The sequence below is a fragment of the Calidris pugnax genome, unplaced genomic scaffold (genome assembly GCF_001431845.1).
Source record: "Calidris pugnax isolate Ruff unplaced genomic scaffold, ASM143184v1 scaffold20, whole genome shotgun sequence".
NCBI lineage: Eukaryota > Metazoa > Chordata > Aves > Charadriiformes > Scolopacidae > Calidris > Calidris pugnax.
Genome location: NW_015094510.1, coordinates 16,279,923 through 16,296,837, shown reverse-complemented (window position 1 = coordinate 16,296,837; position 16,915 = coordinate 16,279,923). Strand labels below are relative to the sequence as shown.

At 35.9% G+C, this 16,915-nt stretch overlaps 1 long non-coding RNA gene across 3 annotated transcripts in view; it reads right to left on the bottom strand.

The window, feature by feature from the left end:
• Positions 1–1,072: 1,072 nt before the first annotated feature.
• Positions 1,073–16,915, bottom strand: part of LOC106902492 — a 31,150-nt gene continuing 15,307 nt past the window's right edge. For 2 of the 3 annotated variants that reach the window (XR_001414533.1, XR_001414532.1), the window contains one exon: positions 9,121–9,579. This is a non-coding gene — a long non-coding RNA (uncharacterized LOC106902492). Of the gene's footprint in view, positions 1,717–9,120; positions 9,580–16,915 lie in introns of those variants that run through there. The other variant, XR_001414534.1, reaches the window with a different exon arrangement.

Here is a 16,915-nt window from a genome sequence, read left to right as displayed (position 1 = left end):
ATTATTAAATGAATATGAATGCAGAAAAGCAAGTTCTGACAAGTAAAACCAGGCAACCTTAGATTTCAATTGTAAGTAAAAGGAACACTAGTAGTTTTTTTCATTTTTCTCAAATTGTTCAAGTCATTAAGGCATCTCACAATTTAGAACCACTATTCTCTCTTCACAAAACATCTTGGATCATAAACTACATCTTTGACTTTCAGGATAAATCACGTCACTCAACTTTTAGATGGCTTTTTAAAGCAGTATTTCACTTCTATCCAGGAATTATATTTTCCTATCCTTGTAAAAAAAGTGTAAGTTAAACATTCTGAAGTTATTTCCTAGACGTGTTCCTCCAAAAGCTTCTCTGACCTATACTGTTTTTCTTCTACGTAAACTGTATTAATATAAAGGTAGAGTGGTATGTGACTCATATTCTTGAATAATTCAATTCAAGTTGACAACAGTCGTGCCCCTGATTGGCTTCTTTTAGAAGGGTTTTAAGACTTTAGTGGTCTCTTTCTAAGTTAATTCTCAAATGCCATAAGTAGATGTCTCCTACTTTAAAAAAAAAAAACACAGACCAAAGCCAGGTAAATCTAGATGATTTAAGTGCAGTATTAAACAGAAAAGTTACTCTAGAACCCCTTGGTTCTCTCTCGAGATAAAAAGACAGAGCGAGCTACAAAAATGAAGTACATACTTACATAGATCTTCCTCCCTAGGAGGTTCACTGAGTGAAAGCCATTTGATTCTCTGTACACTATCACATTTTTAATACAGCTGCTTCTAATAATTGAAACGTTTCTAACACAGTTTGAGGGAAGAAGGTACAATAAAATGTCCATTTGCAAACGTTCACAGCCTTCCCTGTCACAGACCCCATGCAAGAAAAAACACTGGCATATAAACACTTTCATTTGAAGACTTTAATTATTGTTTGATATGAACATGTAAGTCCTCAGGCGGCTAACAGATTAACACAGTAATAAATATAAACGGTTTTCTCATCATCCTTCAAATTGAATTTCTTAGAAAGAAGAGCCATGCTAGCCAGTATTGTGAACAGACTGAATTCTGTCAGTATTCTGAATAGGCAAATGATCTTCATGCCTTCACTGTCCTTGCTCTGTTACGCTACATATTTTATGCTCTAACAAAAGCATATACAAAAATTATTCACGTTATAATCAAGGCCATGAATGTTGGTAACATGAACCATATATATTCTTTAATGTTGCTTTTGAGTACAGGAAAAAAAAATATCTTGAGGTTTGGAGCAGAAATACAAGTGATACTTTCTAATATCACTAACTAATTTCACTTTAGGGTTCCATTATCACAGCATAGATACTTGGTTTCATTTTTATTACTAACAGGCTTTACTTATCACAGTAAAAATAGGCTGTTAACCACAGAAAGTAAAATTAATCATCAAAGTTCTGGTTTTGTTTAGGAATCAGACTTTTTCAGATATTCTCTCAAATAATAAAATAGTTATCTATATGTGACTTAAAAGAAACTACATGTGTTTTGAATGCAGAATATTTCCCCATACTATCTACAAAGATATACGTACCTGAAGAGCACGTGCTAGATAGAATTAGAAGCCAAGGAAAAAGGGTATTGACAATGCTGAAACCAGCGTCCTGCCCAGAGGCTCATGTAGTGTAAGCAGAGTAATAGTACTGCTTGCATAAACAGGTAAAATGCTTTATCCTTATCAACGATCTGTAAAAGGAAATTATATGTATATCAACTTTAAAATGAAAATAAGTGAAAATGAAAATATAGAAAGGCATACAAAATACAAGCATATATCTATTGATAAAAAATTGATATGTGCGTTTTTGGTGATTTATCATGTGTTCAGATTATCCAGTTTTATCTCCACATTCCAAATTTATTTTTCAAATTACTTCTTAATATTATAGATTGTTTATTGAGTGAAGCCAACAATTATGAAGGAAGATAGATGTAAGAGCATTGTGACAATGGAAATTTTTTGTCTAATCTGTTCTAAATTGCCTGTGAGGAAGATGCTCCAGCATCGCCAGATAGCCTGGTTCCAGTCTTTAACTGTCCTTGTACTTAGATGGATTTTCCAAATATGTAGCCTGTTCTTCTTCACCCTAAATTAAGATCATTTTTTCTTGTCCTTCCACAGCTAGATACAAAAGGCAATTGATGACCATCTTCTTCACAATAATCTTCAGATGTCAGATTATTTCTCCCAGTCTTCTCTTGAGTAAACGAATGCAACTCTTTTGAAATGTGACTTATAAATCTTGCTTTCCAAAAACTTTTTGGTCTCCTATAGATTCACGTTTACCTGGAAATCAAAACCATCTTCCATTTCCAGACTTTATTTTAGCACAGAGATACAACAATTTTCTTCACTGACTTTTATTCTGGCCATTTTGCTTCATCTGTAAAAGCAGGTATCCATGTTATTTGGAATTTTGTGGTGCTCCAGAGCAGTAGGCCCCACAGACCCTTGAAACAAAATACATCTGTCCATCTCTTCAGTAACTTCTTTGGAAATCAGTAATGAGACTTAATTTTCTTTGAATGTACAATAATTCACTTGTTCTTATTTTTTCCGTTTCTTCAAAGAACTGGATAGAACAGGGACTTTGTATACTTTCTACCTAGTAATACTGTAACTTTTAAAACAAATTATCATATTCTTAATAAATAAGCAGACAGATGGATGGATGGACAGGCAGACACAAATCTAGTTTTCTTTGAGAATTGAGCATAATAGAAGGAAGATCTGACTCAAAATCTGTATGTCTCCCTGTTGTCTCAAAATAGATCATGTCTGCTGAAATGGAGGTAGAAGGATGCTGCTAATTGAAGTATACTATAGAGTCTCTTATTGATGATTAAACAATTATTAGTTCATGGTAAACATACATCATGTTCTGCATTGTTTTCAATGAGTTTTGTCTGAATAAAGCAGAAATATTTTGGACCAAAAAAAGTAAAAGAAAGGATGTAACATAATAACAGATCAAAGAAGTGCCGTAAATGCTGCAGTGGCTGGTTGTCTTCACATTTATTTCCAGATGCCTGCCTTTAAAGAATCTAGTCTCTTTACTTATTTTGAATCAGGGAATCAGGAATCTCCACATTATTTCCTTGGAAATAAGACGGGAGTAGGGAGGGGCATGGTGTGTGAGAGTGAAAAAGTGGGCAGTGGTTTCTGACATCTAGCCCAGATTTTCTGCTTCTTTGCCCTACTTCACTTGCACAGACTATGCAACTACACCACAGTCACATACGAAAGTTCTTCTAAGAAGTGGTTTCTACGGTTTGGTTTTGCTTTTTAATATTCATACAGTTTATTCATAGAGTACTTTCATAATGAATTCCTGAAATTTAGTAGTTGTTCTTTGTAATCTAGTTACTCTATCCATCTGCAAAACATCCAAATCCCATGATACCTAGGTGTGCTCTCAATAAATTAAATGAGTAAATAGGCTTAAGGGTTCCCCGCAGCATTATGCTCCTGCTCAGAGCCACCCACTCCCCCATCTTTGGAACAACCTTTACAGTTCCTCTACCCTCCAGCCAAGATCCTGATGTCGTCATCTCCTCCTTGCCATGCTCCATCTTAGCTTTCAGCAGCTCCTAAAAACTTATGTCCCCCCACTTCCTCAGGAAACACACAGAAGCAAACCCCCAACAAGTGAATTATTTAAGCAGGAGCGATGGGCACAGAATGTACGCGCAATGAGGAGAGAAGCAGTTTATGAACACTTCTGTAGCAGAGAGTTGTACCTGCACTATCTGCCGTAACAGTTTGCAGAATCTCTTTTCATAGAAGTCCTAAAATGACTTTTTTCCTCAAAACAGGAACTACCAGTTCCAGCAGTTCAGACATTAGAATATATAATGTATTCAGAGAACAGTGGACAACTTCAAACACTTTGGTTGGTTGTTTCATGTCATTTGCTAGAACTATGCTCGAGGGCATCACCGTATTACAATTTTATATAATGCATTTGCATTTCAAAATTACAAGATTATAAGAAATAACATTTTTTTTTCAGCCAGGTATGTAATATCCATGGCAGATTTGCTTTATGTTTTTCTCCATCTATGTGTATATAATTCTACTTTCTTAGATTTTTCATTGATATTCTCTTGCTTTTTTTAATGTCATTTCTATCATTTGCCAGAACATAACTCTACTGAAGCCAAAGCAAGCCAAAGGTACAGAACTGTACATTCATACTATAGAATTGATTTTTCCCAACATAGTTCCCCACTATGTTGCACATACAGTTGATGGCAATAGAGCAAAGCCAGAATAGCCAGTTGGTTCCTCCAGAAAAGCTGCCTGCATTTCTGCAGGAATGCTTCTCCAAATGCCTCATCTGTAGGCAAATTTATTGCTGAATAGTTGTTATGATGATCTATTTGCTTCCCAGTGTTCCATTAAGAATCATTTCCTATTAAGAATTGTTTCCAAACACCTACCTCTCAACCTTCCTTCTCAACTTCAGGCCATTTTCATAGAATCACAGAATCTATGATTCTATAATTCCTTTGGCCTACAGCATCCTAAAAATTCTGTCCAATTTATTTATTTCATAGATGTCCTTTATGTCCTCAGCACTCACCAGAGGAGCTGCCCATCTTTCAGAATCTGCATATAGGTTTTATTTGAACAGTTTATTTCCTCTCTTTATCTCTGAATAACTTCAATGACAATATTCAACTGAATGCTAACGCACTGTGTTCCAACATTGTCCCACTTGCCACATTTTCCCTTCCCTTTTTATTTTCTGTCCTCAACCTTAAGCAGTTAACCCCAGGTTACAAAGTAGTCTATGAATGTAATTTTATTTCCCCTTTTTTGTGTTTCCTGCATAGAGTTTTCTACAACCTGTAAAATCAGAGATGATTGTGAAAATAACTGGTGATCTCACTAGGTCAAAATATGACCTGGAACCTAATAGTAATTACATCGCATGCTGGAAACCTGTCCAAGTAATACAGAGATTATGTTAATCCCAAGATATTATTGCATATCCCTTTTTGAAATCTGTATAAATATTCAGTAAAGCACTTATCCCATCATGTGCGTGATGAAGTCACTATTTTATATTGAAGCGTGCCCACTTCAGCATCAGGTCCTTCTCCAAAGTCTCAGAATAGAACACCATAAACAAATGCATTATATTTCAGGCTTTTATCCTATAACGAGGTCCACATAGGTGGGACCCAAACTGCATTTTAATAATGAACTAAAATCGACTTACCCAAATGGTCACATACTGACTTTTTTACTGTAATCTTGCTTATTTTTAAAAGAATATTCACTCATCTAACTGCCTTTCCAATTCCTCTTTAAAAATACTTCACATTAGGTAAGTTTTGCCATTTATTGTCCTCCTCTGACTGATTTTTCAGACTTTCTATGCTTGCTTTCTTTTTAATTAAGTCACACATTATATCCAAACTTACACATTCACTGACATTTCTGTTCAAGAAACAGTAGTCTGAAAGATACCTATAGATTATTTGTTAGCGTGCCATTGCGATTTTCACTTTCAGCAGGCAAGTATAGTTCTAATTACTTCCAACTGCATGTAATTCATAAGGTTACCCCTGTGTTACGGAGCTAAACAGGGCCCAGGCGCACGCTGGGGTTCTACCACCTGATAATCCATGTTAATTGCTAGCTCTTTGGTACACTTTTGGCCCAGGCCAAAACAAGCACAGGAAGATCTGGGGAAGAGCATGGGTTAGGGACTGCTCTTGGTAGGCAGTATGACTGAGGCTGCCCTGCTTCGGGACAGCAGATGGGTCAGCCACGCAACTGTGAGCTGTAATTTGCTACCAACTCTTGACTGGGCTGTGGTGCATTTTGTTTTCGAGTCCAGATGTCATCTAAGAAATTAAATGCGGTTGAAAAGCGGTGGAGAGTAGGCGTACCTTCTTGTGGTCCCATCACCAGACCTAAGTGCAGGATGAGAGCTGCTGGCGTGGGAGAGGGACAGACCAGCCTTAGGCTGACTGTGACCTCCCCATGACAGGCCAATTCTCAGCCTGTGAGGAGGAATCTTGGCTACCTTGTGCTACCTCCAGCGGGCAGAGCAGGGGTACAGAATCTGGGTCCCTTCGTATTTTCAGACACTTATCTGTATTTTCAATTACCATTTTTGTTTGCTGTCTCTTCAACTATCTTTTCAAACAAATGGTTTGTAGACAGTGGTCTCTGATTTCCTTTTATTCAGTATTACTCTATTGGAAACAAAGAGAAAAATTAAAAGTTGAGGAAATTTGAAGGAAATCTGTTTTCTTTAAAAGCTTCACATATTTTCAGATTATACTAGCAAAAATATACTAACTAAGCAGATAATTAGGCTTTCTCAGATAGCATCATGTGGTCCAAGCTTTCTTTCTGTTTGATCTTTGCACGATGGCAGGCTTGAAGTTCCCATTTCCAGTTCCGTTTTCTTTTTTCCTACTTCATACTTCACTAAACATTTATTTACAGCGGAATCGTGCTCTTAGTCTCTTGCAATGTCTCTCTCAGAAAGCTGAACCAGCTTTCTGCTATTACTCTTCAAACTCTTTGCATTTCTGTCAGTGATTTTCACAACATTTACCCTTTTTCTGGTCTCTTTATTAAACCAGAAGTATTGTACGTTCATAAGGTCTTCATTTTAGATCTAGTATCTTTTTATTTTTCTGATTACTATCAGATCCAGGACTGAATTAATTTGCATTACTTCTTCCAGTTGTTCTAGGTACTACACAGAAATATCCTCCTGTAGCTCTTTAGAAACATTTCTTGCATGTATCTCAAATTCTTCCTTCACAGCTTTTCCCACATTTATTTTCATATAATTTCCAATATATGTATGTACAATATACATATATATAACGTATATATAGATATAAAAATTGTAGAGATCCTAGAGAAATTCCATGAAACAAACCTTCAACACAATCTTCATGGATTATTCATCTTCCATTTTCATTTGTGAAATTATTTCTGTGTCTGCCAGCCATGTGAGTTGCAGGATCTGCAAGGAGGGTCGCTGTTTGATAAATTATGTTTCCCTCACCTTATGTTCCTTATAGAGCATGGGATAGTTCTATTTATGTTTTAGCCAGATTTGTTTGTGATGCGATCAAAGACCATTTCAGGGAATTTGCAGTGGTGCTGCACCTCTCAAGACCACAGGTACCTAAGCTGTGTTTATGAACAGAAAGTCCTAATTTTTCATTGTTATTTCCTGCAGGACTTTATAGATTAAGTATGTTTTCACATCTCATTGTAGCAATATTCACTAATCTTTATTCTCCTCTTGCAAGTGTTTCCCTATGGGTACACTTTGCTGAAATTTTTTTCCTGTTTTGTTAGTATTTCTAGCTATGCTCTCCTCACTGTTCATCATATATTAAAAAGAAGGATGATTTAATTGGTTGTTTTAACTGAGACATTATCACCCAAAAATTGCAAATCAAAAATACGTGAACTTGAGTGTAAAAATAATTTTATCCTCAAACTACAACTCTACATTTTAGATTAGTAGTACTATTAAACAAGCAGTAGTTTTGTAACTTAACAAGCGATATCAATACAGTACTCTAAAAACCAAAGTAATTTTCTAAAACTATGCTAATTCAAGTCAGTTTGATGTACTTCCCTCTAACAATAATATGCCATTGTTAGAATTCTATTATTTCTCATGATGAGTAAGACCTTATTCCATAACTACTCTACTGTAAAATGAATACAAGTATTAAGTAAGGGACTATTTCAGGATCTGTATTGTATTATATAGTTAATAAAAAGGATAAATCTTCAGTAAGCAGCGGTGACTTAACTTTATGCATGCCAATTTATACCATTTGAGGATATACACCAGAAAATCCTAACAGGTTTTAAATGGTTTTTAATATTCTTTCTTCTTCTACAGATAATTTTAACATGGTTCATTTTTACAAAATTACTTGCAGTTGATTCATTCTAAGAAAAAACTTACTGCTACTACTGTTCAAAACAAAATCTCATCATCAGTGTAACTGTTTTAGAGATTCCAAATCTCTTCTGCTTTCTAATCCTTGTCTGTGATGTCCTCATGCTCGGTAAATGAATCTGGCAAAGAAGGTGCTTTTGTAATGGGCTCAAAATTATGCAAAGTCCTGCTTATAACTACACTAGTTAAAAAGTTTTAGGCACCGTAAATGACATTCTCAGCCACACCTCCAATCATTTTCTAATAAGTTGCTATTTCTTACTGTTATTGCAAACTACTGTAAGTATCAGAAGAGGCTTCAGAATCATATTTTACACATCTAAACTGAAAACTTGTGAATGTCACTATTTATGTTTTATCATGTACTTGGCATTCTTTTATTCCAATCCAAAGAATTCAGATTATCTAAAGAATATTTAGTACAGATAATAAAATGTGTACTTATCTAGCCTTCAGAAGACATTAACTTTTATTTAATATTTCTGCTATAAGAAAGCATGATTTGCAAAAATTCTCCCGATTTTATGGATGTACATCTTTTAGTTGACTTTTTTTTTAAAAAACTTTACTGCTCATATTACTATCAATATGAAGCACTCTTTCCATTAGCATTTCTCCTTATCTGCAAATAAAATCTAAAAACTTCTGCAATACCGTTTATCAATGCAGCATGTTTGCTTTCATTCAGATGCTCTTTTTAAGTTAGCATTCCTATATTGAACAAGTACCATAAGTCTGTATTTTTACAGCAATGTTTATCTCTGTCCATAATTATAATTCCATTGATGTAGGAGGTAAGGTACTTTGATCCTATGAAGGCACATGCGTCATAAAAAACTTAGAATGCTGTCAAGATTCTTATCTGGTTTACTGCAAGTCTTATAGAAGTAAATATATTCTTGTGTATATATGATCATGCTTACAGTAATATTTTAGGCAAATGGATATATACATGGAAGAAAAATGGATTGGTATTGAACCAAAAGAGTTAGGAGAGTCCAGTGCAGAAAGGAACAGGAAACTTAGGTTAACAAAAGGAACAAAAAAAAGGGAGAAGACAGAGAACTCAAGTCAAGGAGAGATCTTTAATAAATATAAACCAAGAAAATATTACCATAGGGAGGAAGAAAATAAATTTACCTTTCAATAAGTCAGACTTCACCAGTACACAACTTTTACAATCTATCCCACTTCTTGCAAGTGAGCCATGTAGGACTCAATTTTGAAAATAAAGACTAATGCTATACTTTGTTAAATTTAAATGTCTTTAATACGGATTTTATATTCTTCATGTTTAATTTTACACTTCCATAAACATCTTGAAATTACATTAGAAAACTAACACATTTTATATGAAGGCAGAAGAACAATACTTCTTGACTATTCAAAACTACAAAGAATCCATAAGTGCCGTATTCTTCTTTTTCTATGTCTTCACTACAGTACTATCTCTCACAGACAATACTGGTATCAGCATCAAAGGAAAGGGTCAGCAGTCTTCCACAGCAGAAGTTAGGACACTACTTTCAACAGAGAAGGTAGGATGGTCAGAGAGGTAGTAAGTGAAAAGCTTCAGAAGAGATGGTAGCTAGATAGAGCCAGGAAAAAGAAAAAAAAAAACAGGGAAAGATAAGATAACAAGATCGAAAAGGACAGGAAAAAACAATATACACAGGAAATAGCAACAGTAACAATTGTGCTTATTTGTTTTAGAAACAGTACATGAACACCAACAGAGAAGGTGAGGAAGAAGGCAGCCATTCTTAAAAAGAAAGAGGTCTGCAGAAAAGAGTTAGTATGGTATGAAACGCTCAGGTATTCCTCTCTTAAGGTGACAGGCCACTCACTTAACTTTTAGTTTGAGCTTGTCAGTTCAAAGCAGGATTCCTGTGAAGTCAGTAGACTGAAACGGGCACCTCCAGAGGGCGATTCATCCCATCCTAAGGTCTGAATCTTAGAGTCTGAGTCACATATTTGACATGTAATTAATTTTGTGAAGTTCGCTCGGTATTTGTGAACCTAGCAGCACATCTTTAACCCAAATAGTTATGGATAACAACATCTGGATTAAAATAATATGAGAAACAGCGCATTTTCAACTTCCTTTACTCTGAACATAGAAAATTTACTAATGATTTTCATCTGCACAGAACACTTCATAGGCTTGTGCTGCATAGTATTTTTTTATTACTGAACATTATTCGTGTTCACTATACTGAGCACAAAAATGAAGTCTTTCAAATAAAAGAAAGTTTGCTTTTCTATTAGGACTAATAGAAAGGACTACTGGGCGTTTAGGTTTATCTGCTGTAAGCAAAAATCAAAGCTTGACATTACTAGGATTCTATGTTCCCAACATTAAGGCCTGATTCAGGAAATATTATATGTAACATACTTAAAATGGCACTGCTGATATTTCAGTAATTTGTTACTAAATACAGTAAATACTGTTTGAAAAAAATGCTGAAATCCCATGTCATGGTCACGGATACTTACATTATAATGGTTATTTTAAATGACCTATAATTCAATACAAGAGGCATGGGTGAAGGGCTGGTTTTCAAGTTGGTATATAGCCCAGTCCCCGTGCAGGAAGCTTCAGTGTGGAGCAGGTCTGTGGGGACAACCAATTCATACCACCTTCACCAGCTTGTCAGCCCAGATACAAAACCGAGACTCTGCTCTTACAGAATTGCAGTACCAAAGCATAAATAAACAGAGAAGAGAATGAGAAAGGGAGCCTTCCTCCTGGGCACTGATCTGGGGGCTGGAATATACACCAAAGGGACAGTTCAGAGTCTGAGCTTTCTTTTTAGTACAGAAAGTCTGAGAGACGTAAACCTGGGATTGTGCAATTCATACCTCATTGGAGACCTATGCATACAGTGGTCTTCCATGAATGACTATTTCAGAATACAGTCATCTTGACACTGCCTATTGCAGAAGGACAACAGGGTTGTCGGTTACAATGCAATTAAAAAGACGTCTTCAAAATCTAAATATTGGTCCACTTGAAATGTGATTTTGCACTGAAGAATTGATATGATCTAACAATTCTAGAGTCATGTAACATAACAGTGTAACACTAATGCAAAACAATGTAACAGCAAGGGCTAATTATAAAATACAGCGTGAAGTCTCTTATTTAGAACTTCTAAAAGCTGTATCTGCATTTAATTTCATTTTCTTTTTAGAATGAACGTAACGAGTACTGCTATGTCAGTTTTTCAGTATTTATATCTTCACTGGGGGCCCTTAGAAACTGCTGCTCAGTGATGCAGACACTGCACAGGAAAGGGAACCCTCTCACGCAGCAATTTATAGCATAAATCTTACGCAGAGTTCTCTCTCTCTATCAGCAGAAATTAATACGCTGCCTTCCAAAAAGTAGACGTTACCACTCCAAAATTATTTGTGAATTGGCACCATAAGGCCTCTCCCTGCTCTATCTATTTTGACTCTTTCTGACCACAGCCAGCAACAGGGCAGTTTTACAGGGGATGCTACTCTGCTGTACATCAGCTCGGGGCTCAGTTACACTGAAGTGCTGCTCAGGTGCATGCGTTTTATGCATACCAACAAGTGAATATAAGAAGTCGGGAGGTTCCTATCTCTGTACTTAAAAATAAACAAGTTTTTAGCATGGAAATTCATGGTAATCATGTTATAGTCACTATATAAATATTAGTTAACTTCTCAGTTTTAAAAGCATATAATTTTCCCTGAACGTTTACTCTGCTGTAATACCATATATACTCATGGGAATCATGCAGTAACTAGGCACATAAATGAACAAATTACTGAATTAAACTTTTTTTTGTCAACTTCCTAATTTATTTTATTTTATTACAGCTTACGGATGAAATCCACACACTGATGTCTAACCTGTAATGAAAGCCAATGTAAGTAATCCATTATTCTACAGCTACGTTTGGTTATGAATTAATTAACTTTGCCTAGTCCTGTTGAATAATGATTAATTAGCAATTTTCATTTTCAGTTTTAGCATTATTACAATAGGTTTTGCATACAGTTTTTGCCACTCGTAAATGTTATTTTATTGCCTGCCTGCCCATGCCCTGTCTCAATGCTAGTGACTAGAATTAACAACAGAAATATATATAAAAAACTGGCTTTGATTTTTTGATGTCTAATAGTGTTGTTGTTAAGAGCTTACTTAGGATGACAGAACATTGGAGCAGTCATCATTTTCTAGTAGGAGAATATATTTTGTGATTTAGGTTGGCCCTGAACGCCAATTTAAAGCCTTCCCTAGAAGCAACCGTGCTAAACCAAAAATGTGCAGAGAATAAAGTACAGCTCAGCACAGCACGCACTTAGTCAGAAAACTGAAGTCTCAATCTGTTTTCCATGCAAGCATAAAACATACCATGTCTGAGCACTAAATACAAGATACTAGTGTCAATACTTACCTAGCTCCTCCTTTTTCACCCTATTATTTCTACTATGATTATTACGTTGTTTTTCATCCTTCCCTTCCTTCTGCAAAGGAAAATAATTTCCTCCTCTCCATTTCAGTGTCTTCCTTTCACATTTGCTTTTTCCTACTCACCTGCACAATTTCTGACATTCCAAAATTTAAAAGGGCTATGGATATAATCCTGAGGTAAAATACCAAGTCCTGAAAGCTTTTTGCATGGCTTTTGCAAGACCAATGACTTAAATTTTAAATGTTTTCTCATTTCCAACAAAGATATAAAAACACCAGAATAACATTTAGCAATGAAAATCTATTTAGGTAACTGTAATCTCAGAATGAGATCACCATTCTGTGAAGAGCTCTGCTCATTCAGCAAAACATAACAATGATTTTTACCTATTTGGAACTGTATTATTATCTCTGATACCTTATTTTCATGCTTAGCTGTTATGAGAAGTGCATGTCAACTTCTCTCCTTTAGTAGCCATTTTAAATGATGCACTGAATGCTTCAACAAATTAAATTACTCACATCTTTCAATACTTTATAACCAGCTTATATCTTACATATCTTATGAGAAGATATTTAAGGAGATAAAAATAGCTATAATTAAGACTAGCATATTGTACACAAATGTAAATATTTTTTCTCCTGTAGCAATTAATAAACATTTATTACATGTGTCCATGACATATATTTTTAGATGCCAGCTCTTGTAAACACAAAATCCATCCTTTCAAGATTTTTTTCAAGTAACTTAATACGCTTTATATCAAATGTTGTTTCACACATAGTATCAACAATTGATGTTTCTCTGGCATGGTAACAGAAAGCCAGCTCAGGGTACATTACTTTGTAGAGGACAGTGCCAAAACTTCAAGGAGTTACCTCTCAGTAATCATGAGTTCCTGCAGTCTTTACAGAAAAAATGACATAAGACAAGCAAACAGAGTAGAGCCAATTTGTAGGGACCAACACTGACTAAAAGAGTGATGTCTATATCCACTACAAAAATCTGCTCATGAAAGAAACACCAAAATAGTTTTCCATTAAAATGTACCCTCTAACACACATACACAAAAAAAGTATGCTCTATTTTATTATTGTTACATAGATCTTGCTACTTAACCTATTTGTATTGTAAGGTGCTGAAAGGCTTATTAATTACTGAATTTGAATTTTACAGAAATCATGCTTCTGGCTCACTAAGCTAAGTTTAGTCATAGACATACATATGCAACCATGTATTAAGAAAGAAAACTGTTAAATAAAAGCTTAAGACTTATGAAAATATATGTGCCAAAAAACCCCTTGCATTTAGGGGGATACCATAAGACATCAGCTTTCAGTCTTTCTGCAGACTCTTTAGTCTTCATGAACAACTTATAAAGGATCTGCAAAATAATAATTAAGAAAAACAACCATCCTGTCAGTAACCTTCAACTTATCACCAATAGGTGTAGTCATCCACCAGATTAATTAATTTATTTTTAGGAAGGTCACAGATCACAGAAAAATGCAAATCAGAGGCTGAGAGGAGACTTTATCACTCCCTACAACCACCTGAAAGGAGGCTGTAGCGAGGTGGGGGTCGGTCTCTTCTCCCAAGTTACAGGTGACAGGACAAGAGGAAAAAGCCTCAAGTTGCACCAGGGGAAGTTTAGACTGGATATTAAGAAAAATTTCTTCACTGAAAGGGTTGTATGTAGATGTATTGCTTTAGGGACATTGTTTAGTGGTGGACTTGGTAGTGCTGGATTTATGGTTGATGATCTTCAGGGTCTTTTCCAACCTAAATGACACTGATTCTATTCTACGATTCATCTGTCCATCTGCATGTGCAGTGCAGAACCCCATGGGCAGGAGGCAGAAGAAAGCATAGTGGGACAGAAGAGAAGATTTAGATGGGAGGGATAGGTGGGACCATTTGCATCTTTGCACATAACTACTCCTGGAGTAAGCAGGAAAGTAGGTTTTCCACTTCAAAGCATCATGTGCAGAAACTGGCAAAGCCAGGCTTCCAGAAGACACAGGAAAGGGCATAGCTAGGGCAAATGTGGAGTGAACTAGATTCAGGTAGAGAGCTGTAGCCATGTGCTGTGGTAAAGTGATTTCCAGCTGACCCCAAATTCTATACCCATACACCTTGTCTAGACTCATGAATCTCTGTTCTCCCACTCACAGATGACACCAGGAAATAACCTTTTTTCACACTAGAGCAGAAGTCGCTCTCTCCTCCCCTACATGTACCTTTCTGATACAAGGCAAAGATTCCCCTCGATCTCATATTCAGCTTCTAGCTTAAGCCTGAGCAAAGACAACTTCAGAATCGTGTTATGTTAGCAACAGGTATTTAGCAAGATAGTACAAAAACATGCACAAACCCTGTAATTTTCCATATATGTATCAAAACACACAAAGAAAAAATATGGAACAATAAAAGGTTACACAGAGCATGCTCGCTGGCCATTTTCTTTAGTTCCTTTTAAAACAGTATTATCAATAAAATATGTTTCCAGTATTTTGTTTAAATTTCATAAGATATACTACAGTAATTTTAGGTTAGACAATTGATTTCTTGAGGATAAACATATTTATACCATTTGAATACAGCATTTCTCAAATTCACCACCACCATAATTCCTACCATAAAGATGCGCAATATGTTGGAAAAGACAATATCTCTACAAATTACTTATGGATGTGCTTGTATGGTACTTGGGACAGTGGGAAGTAACCTATGTCAAGGGCAACTAAAAGCACTGATAATAAAAGTACTTTATGATTCTAGAAATTTTTCAGTAGAAAGAAAAAAGTAATAGAGACCTTATATGAAACAAAGAAGATTTTTTTTACAATGTAAATTTACTATTAAGGGAGCTGGCAAATTAAAAGAAGTTGGTCAAATAGAATTGGGAATTTTTAAAAACTGATAAACAGATATTGTTATAAGAAGTGCTAATACTCGTAAGGAAAGTTTACATGTGTTCACAATGAATTTTTAAATCTATTTTTCTGGCAATGAGAAAACAGGTATTAATTCAAAGAAAGATACATATTTGAAGGAAGTGGAGTTGACAAGTTTAATCTTTGTATGATGAGGACCCAAGACTTGAAAAATTATACTCACTTCTCAGAAAACTAAATCTACTAGTCAAGAACATACATGAAAATTAGGGGTAGCTAAGACTTCTAGTGATACCCGAGGGTGATTAAGACTCCCACAGTTCTGTTACTGGGGAGGGTGTGGTGGGGACAGAAGGGTTAACGCTACCAGACTGCTCTTCCTGGCCCTGTTCTGGGAACCTCTAGTTGTTTCTGGTGGAGACGCATGAAACCTACCTAAAGCTGACGAAGTGGGAAGTGCTCTTTACCTTTCATACACTCCGGAAAAGTGGTTCCCATATTTTTAGAACAACAGATCATTATCAGCCCTTACCGTTTTTCAAAAACCACCACACGCTCATCTGATCAAACTTTTAATTGGAAACACTATTTAAAACACTGTTAACTGTGGTTTAGCCAAACAGCTGTTCAACCTACGATAGCCTTGTAGTCCACCAGAGGTTTGTGGATCACAGCTTGGAAACCGTTCCAGCTGTTTTCAAAGGTACAATGATGTCTTCTACTCCATCCCTCCCTCCAGACCTTCTGGTTGCTGTGTGAAACATTTTTGTTTCTTTATCTGATTTCCCCTGGGATTAATTTTAGGGCCTGCTACTGCTTTTAGCTTTCTGAAGTAGTAGCAAACTGGCACTCTGCATTGCCCACAGGTCTGTAAACAACAGAAGTAAAACCAATCTGCCCACCCATAATGTTGCTACTGCCAGATACAGGAATAAACAGAAGCAGAGGATAAAAAAAAATGTCTGCAGATTTAGGAAAATGGGACCATTTTACGTTTGTTTCATATCTGAAAATTCACCATCAATGAGTACTACAAACTTTTATTTACAGAAAAGGTGTAATTCTGCACAGGTTGCATTTTGGCCGCATCTGGTTCAGGATAAGTGGACTTTTCAAGATGAGTAAACACTTGAAAAGATGTATTCAGAAAACTATGGCAGATAAAACTGGTGATAAGCAGCCTTTTGCCATCTTAAAGATCACCTAAATTGAACAAAACAGTGACCATTCTTCCATTATGAGAAACAGGGAGTTTAGTCCCCTGTTAAACATGTATTCACGGTTTTAGAGACCTTTATCCTATTACCTACTCCTTAGTCAACGTCCTTCCAAACTGAGAAATCCTGATCCATTTACTGTCCCTGCAGAAGAGCTATGCCATACCTCTTAGTCATCCTTTTCTATATGATGCCAGTGCCACTTCTGATTCAGACACCATTTTGCCACTTTTTGCTAGCATCAACTCTATCCAGAATGGTTTTAGGAAATTAGCAGGAGCTGCTAAAAATCCATGCAAACACCAGTAAGATGGCTTGAAAGCCCTGATTTCTCACAGCAGCAAGATACTATCTATCAG